Below are 12,351 nucleotides of genomic sequence, written 5' to 3' on the forward strand. Positions count from 1 at the left end.
CCAACTGGGTGACCTTGGGCTCGCCACAGCACTGATAAAACTGTTCTGACCAGGCAGTGATATCAGCGCTCCCTCAGCCTCACCCACCCCACAGGGTGTCTGTTGTGGGGAGAGGAAAGGGAAGGCGACTGTAAGCCGCTTTGAGCCTCCTTCGGTAGGGAAAAGCGGCATATAAGAACCAACTCCTCTTCTTCTTCTTCTTCTAAGGCAGACTTCCTCAACAAAGAAACCCTGGGGTTTCTTGGCTGCCCTGGTAGGGTTTCCTGGATGGGTGGGAGTTAATTAATTTTCAATATTTATTTTAAATTTGTTAATCATTTATCGGGTGATATGACCGTATATAGTCATGTCGACCTCCCCTTCCCTCTGAGAATGGGCAGTGATGGACCTGGGGTGGGTGGGAAGAGAAGGGCCTTGGGTGGGCATGCATATGGCTAGGCTTCCCAACCATATTCTGCACGATTGTGCCACTTCTGAAGAATTTTTCAGGGGTTTCTCAGCAGTAAAAAATGTTGAGGAAGGCCATTTTTTAAGGATTAAGAGGCAGTGATCTCTGCTAGCATAATGATGCATGCTCTATACAGCTTGAACGACCAGCTAGAGGAGCAAAGAGTTCCACCAGAAGCGTTCGTCTCAAGTATTTGGCCACGGGATACAGTAATGCAGAAACATGGAACAAGTCCCAGGGCCTGTGTTGTTCAACATATGTATAAATAAATGATTTGGATGAGGGATTAGAGGGGATACTTATTCAATTTGCAGATGATACTAAACTGGGAGGGGTAGCAAACACAACTGAAGACAGAATCAGAATACAGGATGATCTTGATAGGCTCGAGAAGTGGGCTAAACTGAATAAAATGAAGTTCAATAGGGACAAATGTAAAGTTCTGCATTTAGGTAGGAAAAAGCCAAACACACCAGTATAAGACAGGGAAGACTCGTCTTGGCAGTAGCATGTGTGAAAAGGATCTAGGAGTCTTAGTAGACCATACATTGAACGTGAGTCTGCAGTGTGACTCGGTGGCTAAGAAGGCAAATGGGATTTTGGGCTGTATCAAACGGAGTATCGTGTCCAGATCATGAGAAGTGATGCTACCGCTTTACTCTGCTCTGGTTCGGCCTCACTTGGAGTACTGTGTTCAGTTTTGGGCACCCCAGTTGAAGAGGGATGTTGACAAGCTGGAGCATGTCCAGAGGGGGGCAACAAAGATGGTGAGGGGTTTGGAGACCAAGACGTATGAAGAAAGGTTGGGGGAGCTTGGTCTGTTTAGCCTAGAGAGGAGACGACTGAGAGGGGATCTGATAACCATCTTCAAGTATTTAAAAGGTTGCCATAGGGAGGATGGAGCAGAATTGTTCTCTCTTGCCCTGGAGGGACGGACCTGAACCAATGGGATGAAATTAATTCAAAAGATATTCCATCTAAACATCCGGAAGAAGTTCCTGACAGTTCGAGCGGTTTCTCAGTGGAACAGGCTTCCTTGGGAGGTTGTGGGTTCTCCATCTTTGGCAATTTTTAAACAGAGGCTGGATAGCCATCTGACGGAGAGGCTGATTCTGTGAAAGCAAAGGGGTGGCAGGTTACAGTGGATGAGCAATAGGGATGTGAGTGTCCTGCATATTGCAGGGGGTTGGACTAGATGACCCAGGAGGTCCCTTCCAACTCTATTATTCTATGATTCTATGATTCTGCTATCCCTATAGTAAAAACCAGTGTTATTCTTTCTATTGATTCCTTCCTGTCATAATATCAGGATTATATTTAAGAATGCAATTGGTCGAATCCAAACTTTATGTCCTACTAGTGGAAGGGCATTTATGCCAGTGGACAGATTGTTGCTAATATCCTTATTATAAACTTATTATAAACTGCCCCCCCATGCCCTCTGCACTATTCCTGGAGATCCCCTGCAAACCTCTGGGGCTGTTTTCAAGGTGTATAGTCAGGGGTGGTGGGAGGGGGAAAGTTGGCAAGGTTTATTCCACTTGTGAGTTCTGCCCACACAACTTTAGATCCAAGCCAATAAATATGTATTCTGAGAGCCTCTTGTGGTGCAGAGTGGTAAGGCAGCGACATGCAGTCTGAAGCTGTCTGCCCATGAGGTTGGGAGTTCGATCCCAGCAGCTGGCTCAAGGTTGACTCAGCCTTCCATCCTTCCGAGGTCGGTAAAATGAGTACCCAGCTTGCTGGGGGGTAAACGGTAATGACTGGGGAAGGCACTGGCAAACCACCCCGTATTGAGTCTGCCATGAAAACGCTAGAAAACGTCACCCCAAGGGTCAGACATGACCCGGTGCTTGCACAGGGGATACCTTTACCTTTACCTTTTTATGTAGACATACAATCATGCGGTCAGAACAGAGTTCATGGGAGAGAGTATCAAGTCACAGCTAATTTATGTTGACTCTGTAGGGTTTTCATGGCAAGAGACATTCCAGGGTGGTTTGCCACTGCCTGCCTCCATGTCACATCCCTGGTATTCCCCTTAGAGGTCTCCCATCCAAAAAATAGCCAGGGTGGATAACCTTTAGCTTCCAAGATCTGATGAGAACAGGCTAGCCTTGGGCTTACTAGATATTTTATCATGCAACATTTAGATTCAACAAATATGACATCAAAAACACACACCCCTTTACGTTCTAGGTAAACGTTGTAAAATGTTTTATGTAAACTGCCCAGAGCCGTAGGGAAGGGCGGTATAAAAATCTAAATAAAATAAATAAATAAAAGAAAATATACTACATTTCATAAATGCTGTTCCAATACCCCATCACTTTTACCTAGATATGATTTTGACCAACCTTCTCTTGTCTTTTACTCCCCCCTTCTGAGTCATTTGATTAAAACGAGCATATCATTTTCTCAACATTTTTTTCACTCCTTTTCATTAAAAATATGACATGCCCCCATCATAAATGTCATGGCAGTCTTCGTGCTGTAAGCAGCTAAACCAGACATTCTCAACTTTTTTTATCATTGAGAAACCCCTGAAAAATTCTTCAGGATTTGAGAAACCCCAGAAGTGACATGATCATGCAGAATATGGCTGGGAAGCAAAGCTGTATACAAACCCACCCAGAGGCCCTCCCTACCCCCTCCAGGCCCATCATTTTTGGAGGGGGGGGCGGGTTGACATGAACATATATGGTCATATCACCTGACAAACGCTTAACAATTTTTAAAAAATAGATTGAAAATTAATTAACGTCCATCCATTCGGGAAACCCTTCCAGGGTCATCAAGAAAACCGAGGGTTTCATGAAATTATGGATGCTGGGCCTTATGACCTCCATAATCTTGAAAGCGGGATAGGTTTTATAGCCAAGGTGGTGCGGATTCAGTAGCTTTCATCTAGAGCTCAGGCCAAAGTGGTGGGGAGGAGAGCTTGTCACAGATGGTATTTTCAGAGGCTCTGATTACTGCTTTCACATATGGCTTTTACTAACCCATTTTGTTGCATTACAACCCTGGTGTTGGGCTCTTGTGATGTGCTCTATGAGCTGCCTGTAGGACAGCTCAGTCTGCATTCTGTCCAGAATGTAATAGCCTACCTCGCAACAGGGAGGAGTTGGAAGAAACACATGATAAACGCAGCTGTGTTTGCACTGAATTCCTAGATCAGACCAGAATACCTTTATTGACATAGTTGCTAGATTCAGTAATAACACAATAGAGTATAAAAATGGAAATACAATATACAAGATACCAACTTTTAAGGGCACCGAATTCCTATAACCCTACATGCCTAATTCTGGGTGCTATAACGCCTTCTAAAACTCTGAATGTTTGAGTTCTATAATCCTATGTGCCTAACTGTAGGTGCGATTATGCCTTCTAAAACTCTGAACGTTTTGGGTTCTGACACAGGGCCAGAAAACATCTAAGATTTTTCCAGTCCTATTCATAGAGACCTTTCTAGTCTTCCCCATGGGAAAATGTCCTCTTTGATTACAGCAACTGTCAACAAGATCAAGTTTTATCAATCCTCTAGCATCACACCATAACAATTTCAGGTGGTTTTAGCAGGTTGGCCAGTTCACTGATGTCAATATTATCAGTTAACAGGTGAATCATTGATTTGCTAACCTTCAAGTATATCTTGAAGCCAAGAATTCCACTGTGTAGCTGGCAATTCATCACAAAGTGTGTGATGGAGGGAGCCAAATTCTGCAGCAACCCTGGCAGCCCAGTAAAACTTCTCCTGCTGGCCACTGGCTATATCTCTAAATGGCTATACATGAATGTATAAAGGTAAAGGTAAAGGTATCCCCTGTGCAAGCACCGGGTCATGTCTGACCCTTGGGGTGACACCCTCTAGCGTTTTCATGGCAGACTCAATACGGGGTGGTTTGCCAGTGCCTTCCCCAGTCATTACCGTTTACCCCCCAGCAAGCTGGGTACTCATTTTACCGACCTCGGAAGGATGGAAGGCTGAGTCGACCTTGAACTGGCTGCTGGGATCGAACTCCTAGCCTCATGGGCAGAGCTTTCAGACTGCATGTCTGCTGCCTTACCACTCTGCGCCACAAAAGGCTCATACATGAATGTATAAATAGCTCTAAATGAATGTATCTCTAAATGGCTATACATAAGTAGTTGGGCCACTTCCGATAAACATTTGAAACATTATGCAATACAGAGGTTGAATTTGGTTTCTACACCTTGTTTCCTGTAACAGACGTGAGCTGCAGGTTCTCAGTTCCAGTGTGCGGGGTGCCTTATCTGGATAACAAATGCAATTATCAAGCTGAAACGTTTACACAAATGGATTTCCCCAAGGGGCCAAATAATGCCCTCCCCATCTGTTCAGGTTGTGAAAATAGTGTGTCTGTACATTGGCAGGGAGAAGGCCCAAACTCCTCACGCAACTGTGATCTGAACTGAGGGCTGTGCATGTGAAAATCCATAACTTACATTTGTTACAGAAGATACTGTGTGGAGACCCTGTAGCCAGCAATGTACAAAGTGTAGCCCTGACCTGGGCCCATTCTGCACACACTGGATAATGCACTTTCAGTGTGCTTTTGCAGCAGGATTTTCCTGTGCAGAACAGGAGAATCTACTTCAAAAGTGCATTGAAAGCACATTAGCATGTGCAGAATGGGCCCTGGATAGCCCAGGCATGGGGGATCCCATCAGATTTTGGAAGCTATGTGGGTCTGGGCCTGCTTAATATTTGGATGGGAGACCTCTGAGGATTTGGGTCCCTCCAAGGAACACAAAGGATCAAAATGTGGAGGCAGGCACTGGCAATCCACCTCCTAAAGCCCCTTGCCTGGCTGCAAGGCAATCCTTGGATCTCCTGACCATGCTACAATTAACAGCTAAGAAGAAGAAGAAGAAGAAGAAGAAGAAGAAGAAGAAGAAGAAGAAGAAGAAGAAGAAGAAGAAGAAGAAGAGTTGGTTCTTATATGCCACTTTTCCCTACCTGAAGGAGGCTCAAAGCGGCTTACAGTCGCCTTCCCATTCCTTTCCCCACAACAGACACCCTGTGGGGTGGGTGAGGCTGAGAGAGCCCTGATATCCCTGCCCGGTCAGAACAGTTTTATCAGTGCTGTGGTGAGCCCAAGGTCACCCAGCTGGTTGCATGTGGGGGAGCACAGAATCGAACCTGGCATGCCAGATTAGAAGTCCACACTCCTAACCACTACACCAAGCTGGCTTAATTCCCTTCCCCCACAGCAGTGGATTCCCCTTTTTTGTAACCAGAATATCAAACAAATGATTAGATTTTTCTGGTCAGATTAATAGTTTAAAATATTGGTCAACTGACCCTGATCTTTTTTTTAAATTGTTGTTGCTCCATAATCACTTGTACTTTCTTTATTGCAGTTCCGAAAATAATGCAAAAGAATGTGCGTAATGGAACAAAATAGTGCTTTTTCCCCTTCTTTTCAGTGATCAATAGGAATGTTAGAAATATGTTTCGACTCCCCCAGGTTGAAGCTGAAATATAGGATTTATATTTGTGTGAGTAGCTGTTGGCTACGGAGGGCGTTTCCACTGTGAATACAGCTGTTTATAGCCTCTGATGTGACCCATAGTCAGCTCTAACCAACAGCTATTCAAAGTTATCAACACCAAAACTTTGTTGAGGATCCGCTTTCCAAAACAATGCGTGGCCCTTGCTGCCTTTTCATCTACTATATGATAACCACGTGCTGTAGTTGAAGAGATCCAAGGTTCAAATTACCACTCTGCTATGAAAGCTCATTAAAAGCTGCAGTAAGGCAGTGGGGCTGAAGGAGGCTCCGTTTCGGTCTGCAGACAGAAACCTTCACAACCGGTAGATCTACTCCAGCAAGCAACCCTGAACGTATTTACAGGGAAACCCGTTTCACTGAAATCAGTGGGATTTCTAAGTCAATATAGCTTGGTAAGTCCGCGTACAGCCAGGATGGATACCTGGACGCATATATGGTTATTTCTGGAGAGAACTGTTGTAAGTCTTTTATGTTTCTGCTATGGTTGTCTACATTGATGATTTCAGCTTCTTTTCCTTCATTTTTTAAAAAATCTACATAGCTGCTATGGTATCAGCTTGTAGGTGTCTGAGAATTACCTGTGCATTGTGAGTGTCCTACATTATGCAGGGGGTTGGGCTAGATGACGTAGGAGGTCCCTTCCAACTCTATGATTCTGTGATTCACAAGAACAAACAAGTTTTTGCTACCCTTACCTTCTACGTCAGCCCTCTATGGAACAGGCAGACTGATATTGGCAGTAAAAAAGGCAAAGGTATCCCTTGTGCAAGCACAGAGTCATGTCTGACCCTTGGGGTGATGCCCTCTAGTGTTTTCTTGGCAGACTCAATACAGGATGGTCTTGCCAGTGCCTTCCCCAGTCATTACCGTTTACCCCCAGCAAGCTGGGTACTCATTTTACCGACCTCGGAAGGATGGAAGGCTGAGTCAACCTTGAGCCGGCTGCTGGGATTGAACTCCCAGCCTCATGGGCAGAGCTTACAGACTGTATGTCTGCTGCCTTACCACTCTGCGCCACATGAGGCTCATATTGGCAGTACCTAACTACAATTAACCAAGCCATCAACCTTCCCCCCCCCGTCAAGCTTACTTATGAAAACCCCATACAATAGTCAAGATGAGAGACGTTCAGAGGTTTGTCTCTGCATTACAATCCTGGACTTCCTTGGTGGTCTCCCATTCATATGCTAACCTTCCAAGAGCTGACAGTACCATGCTAGGCTGGGCTATCTAGGGCAGAGTCTGCACTTACTTTGATTATTCCATTGCCAATTCTGTTGAATTCAGATCAATTTGAACTCGGGTCTTCCTCCCCACCCATTGAAATAGAAAAGTGTTCTGTACGTGGTTAGGGTAGTTCAGAAGGGGGGGGGAGTCAAGCCTCTTTATTTTCTTGAAGGGGGAGGGGAGAGGAGCCAAGCAGGGAGCCTCTTTCTTTTCTTGTGGGGGGGGGGGAAGAGAGGATCAAAGAAGGCAGAGGAGGGAGAAAAAAATCCAAGACCGACAGAAATTGAGGGAAATTAGGGGCTTCTCCTTTAAGGCAAGCTTGTCACATGGCCACCTTTGGCCATTCAGGGCATCACTACCATGGAGGTTCAAAACAGCCTTTCTCAATTCCATTCTAAAAATATTGAGCATTAAAAGCACTCTAAGACATTGCACAATAAAGGTAGGGTCATTCTGGATCAATCCTCCTTGCTGCAGAAGGAAAATTTAAATCTCCCAAAATCAAAACAGAAATCGCATTCTATGTAGACGGCAGGGACTGAATCGACCTGGGATTGGAATAGAACCTCCGTGCAGTTTACACCTAGGTCAGAGCAGAAATACCTTAATTAAAATCTATTTGCTGATTATTAGTTGAATCTCGAGGATGTCAAGAGCATTTATCTGTGCACGGAAGCCAGCATTTTATATGTTCCTACTTGTTTTTCTCACTTGTCAACAGCCTAAGGCTGTTGAAACTCTCTACAAAGAAAGTTGCCTGATTGCTTCCTGGGTCATTTTCTTTCTTCTTTAAGCACATCAATGTATCAATGCCATTTTGACTTTATGGACAGTTTTCCCCGTTGCTATTTATACCAACACCTTTTGAAAACTCCATTTTATGCATTTTATTTTGGGCTATTTTCTAGTAAAGCAAACAAGAAATGGAAAGTTGGGGGCACTTTCACACTTTGATAGCCATACTGGATAGGTCTGCCCTACCGAATCCCCCAAATAATATCTGGTTCTTCATAAACACTTCACCAGTTTGGTGTAGTGGTTAGGAGTGTGGACTTCTAATCTGGCATTCCGGGTTTGATTCCGCACTCCCCCACATGCAACCAGCTGGGTGACCTCAGGCTCGCTACAGCACTGATAAAGCTGTTCTGATAGTGCAGTAATATCAGGCCTCTCTCAGCCTCACCCACCTCACAGGGTGTCTGTAAACCCCTTTGAGACTCCTTCTGGTAAAGTGGCCTATAAGAGCCAACTCTTCCTCTTCTTCTCCCTCGCAGGGTGTCTGTTGTGGGGAGAGGAAGGGGTGGCGAATGTAAGCCCCTTTGAGACTCCGGGTAGAGAAAAGTGGCATATGAGAACCAACTCTTCCTCTTCTTCTACCTCACAGGGTGTCTGTTGTGGGGAGAGAAAAGGGAAGGCGACTGTAAACCGCTTTGAGAATCCTTCGGGTAGAGAAAAGCAACATATAAGAACCAACTCTTCTTCTTACAGGCCAGCTCACATATTATGAAATCGACATAGTGAATGCATGGTAATCATGAAGACATTCGATCAAATATTTCTCATTGGGGATGTTAAATTCCAGGTGTATAGAAGCCTAATTCTGTTTGGGACTGAGGTGCATAAGAAGCTTAATTCCTTCCCTGTCTCCATGTTCCCCCAACCTGAAATGGCTATGAGGAGCCCCTGTTGGACTCACTGGGAGTTTTAGGTGCAGGCAACTTTCCCCGGCAGGGCAAATAGAAGCTCAATGGGCCCGTTTCAAGTTGCATCAGCATTAATGCAAAGTATTATTGAACATTAGTGACCATTGGAAGCATTATAGATTTATGCATATTTTGTACAGTAGCTATACACTTCAGAGTGAACTGGATATCTTTTTCTTTTTTTTAATGTTCAAGCCTGTGCCAGACAGACAACACCAACAACAAAACCCTTACTGATATACAGCTGCTAAATTAGGGCGGATAAAATTACATTTGGAAGTACTCGGGCTACCAGCGCAACACGAGTTCTTGTGAATATTTCAATGTCGAAATGTCAGGAGGTTTTAATTGATCCAACTCCCCCAACATCATCCCGATGCCGAGGCCGAGCCAAGATAGCTGAAGCACCTCTGACGCTTGCTTAGCTCGCTGATTCACAGAGGAGTGATCCAATCAGTCTGCTCCTGAAGAGGACGCCAGAACCGTTTCGGTTCTAGCCATGAGATGTTTAGCGCTTGGGACAAAAATTCTGGTAAGATTCAAATGAGTAGCCGTGTTGGTCTGGAGTAACACAATGAAAATCAGAGTCCAGTAAGACCCACAAAGATTTAATCAAGGCGTGAGCTTTCGAGTGCAAGCACTCTTCCTCAGACTATGAACTGACCATCATGACAGTGGGAATATAGAAGCTAGTCAGTTCATAGTCTGGGGAGGAGTGCTTGCACTCGAAAGCTCACGCCTTGAATAAATCTTTGTGGGTCTTCAATGTGCCACTGGAATCTGACTTTATTATTCTACATGAGAGGAGAAAAAAACTTTCCTTTCTTCTTTTCAGAGCAAATTATGCAAACAAAAACACCGCAGAAGTATCACCGTTTATAGCAGAGAATGAACTGTAGCGGACCACTCTTATTGGGAACTATAGTAAAAGATCTTAAAAAAAAAAAAAAACCCAGTAAAGTAACAGCAGCAGGTGCTAATCCACTGGAGGCATGCCAGGACCATAAGTTACTGGATACCCTGGGTCAGACGGGTTCACCAAGGCAGCTAATTTTAAAGTCTTGGCAATTAAAAATACCAGAAATAAATTGCATGACAATTAACTCTTTTAAAGTAACAATCAAATGTTTATCTGGGGCCTTTTTTTTTTTTTTGCCTGTGCTGTTTTAAGTATATAGCTGACAGCTGAGGTTTAAAAAAAAAATACTGAAAAACATTCCACCCCCACCCCATTTCGACCAAGGTGGTAGTGGTACATAAAACCCAAATGATTTGGAGAGCCAATTTACCTTTATTATGGGGATCCTAGATGGGGATGACACTGGCATCGGGCATTGTGTAAGGGTTAGAGAAGATCTGCTGAGGTTTTGGACCTCGGTTTTTACTACCCAAAGGAGTCTCAAAGCAGTTTACACTTGCCTTCCCTTCTTCTTCCCTCAAGACACCCTGTGAGGTGGGTGCGGCTGACAGAGCACTGAAGAACTGTGACTGGCCCAAGGTCACCCAGCTGGCTGCATGTGGAGGAGGAGGAGGAGGGAATCAAACCTGGCTCTTCAGATTTGTTGTTGTTCTTAGGTGCGAAGTCGTGTCCGACCCATCGCGACCCCATGGACTTCCTGCCTCTACCATTCCCTGGAGTCCATTTAAGTTTGCACCTACTGCTTCAGTGACTCCATCCAGCCACCTCATTCTCTGTCGTCCCCTTCTTCTTTTGCCCTTGATCGCTCCCAGCATTAGGCTCTTCTCCAGGGAGTCCTTCCTTCTCATGAGGTGGCCAAAATATTTGAGTTACATCTTCAGGATCTGGCCTTCTAAGGAGCAGTCAGGGCTGATCTCCTCTAGGACTGACCAGTTTGTTCACCTTGCAGTCCAAGGGACTCGCAAGAGTCTTCTCCAGCACCAGAGTTCAAAAGCCTCAATTCTTTGACGCTCGGCCTTCCTTATGGTCCAACTTTCACAGCCATACATTGCAACTGGGAATGCCATAGCCTTGACTAAACGTACTTTTGTTGGCAGGGTGATGTCTCTGCTTTTCAGGGTGCTGTCTAGATTTGCCATAGCTTTCCTCCCCAGGAGCAAGCACCCAATTTCTTTGCTGTAGTCTCCATCCACAGTGATCTTGGAGCCCAGGAAAATAAAATCTGTCACTACCTCCATTTCTTAGAGGCCACCAAACTGTACCCTGGCTTCATGGAAATGGGTTGTAATTACTGACCTAAACGAGCTGTCGTTACTTATTTTAAACTAATTTTAACCTATTTTGATCTATATGTTTTGCTATATTTTGAAATAGTATGTGGTCCTGAGCCATGAGGGGAGTACAGAAATTTAAAAAATAGATAAAAATAAATAAATAGTCCAGCATCCTGTTTCATACAGTGGTCATGCACTTTCCTTGGAGGGCCAACAAATAAGGCACAGAGGCCAAGAGCTGCCCCTGGTTTTGCTTCCTGGCACTGGGTACTCTTAAACAGAAAGCTGCTGTGCCGACTTCCAGACCACTGAAGGACTCAATCCACGACTGGAAAAACTACATCCCCCCCATGAGTAACTTGTTAGCATTTCTGGACTGTACGACTGGTGATCTGACTGTGGTTTCACACAGAGTCCAGGGGGGCTTTTATCCCCAGATGATCTGACAAAACACAGGCCAGTCACAATACATCGCACAGTCCTGTCGACACCTGATTTACTGGCGAATGTGCCTTCATTAAAGGCACAATGAATTACGGCAGGGATGGTGTTTGCTTCTGTGGTGCAGGCCAGTGCTATAATAGAGTCATAGCTGTGCTTCATGCCACTTAAAAAATATTCAACCAAGATTATGAAGACAGATACGCTATAGATTGACTCCGCCTCCCCGCCTGGTAACTGATGACAGCTATGATATCAGATACGTTGCGGAACCACCGATAGAGTTGGCGACTTGTGAAGCTATGCAATTCAAACTCCATAAAACCTTCTGTTTTAGACGGCCGTTCCAGGTTCTGTCTTGGCAGACTGGGTGATAACAAAGCATCACCACAAGTGGTAGGGCTGCTAACAGCCAAATGATTAGCACTGAGGGCTTGGAAGTCAAGAACGTTCCTAAATGTGGGTGAAGGGCAGCAGGATGTGGCTGACTTAGCACTGCGGGAGAGGGTAACTCTTGGATGTGGAGGCCTTCAAAAACTTGGGAGTACCTTGAAACATAGGAGGCTACAGCACAATCAGGGAAGGGGGCAGAAAATAAGGGGGATAGGTAGTTACGAATTAATTAACCAAGTTAGATGTTGGATAGTTAAGTTATTCTTAGGGTTTATTTATTTAGGGATTTGTATACCGACTCTTGGACATACAGCTTTGGGGTAGTTTGCAGAATATAAAACACAACAAAACCACTGTTTTCCATGTAAAAAACAATACAGAACCACAATCAGCCACAACAGCAGCG

General features: G+C 44.7%; 1 protein-coding gene across 2 annotated transcripts in view; it reads left to right on the top strand.

The window, feature by feature from the left end:
* FOXO1 (forkhead box O1) overlaps positions 1-12,351 on the top strand; it is a 456,870-nt gene that overhangs the window by 323,285 nt on the left and 121,234 nt on the right. The gene's annotated exons all lie outside the window — the stretch shown is intronic.

The sequence above is a fragment of the Paroedura picta genome, chromosome 1, assembly GCF_049243985.1.
Source record: "Paroedura picta isolate Pp20150507F chromosome 1, Ppicta_v3.0, whole genome shotgun sequence".
NCBI lineage: Eukaryota > Metazoa > Chordata > Lepidosauria > Squamata > Gekkonidae > Paroedura > Paroedura picta.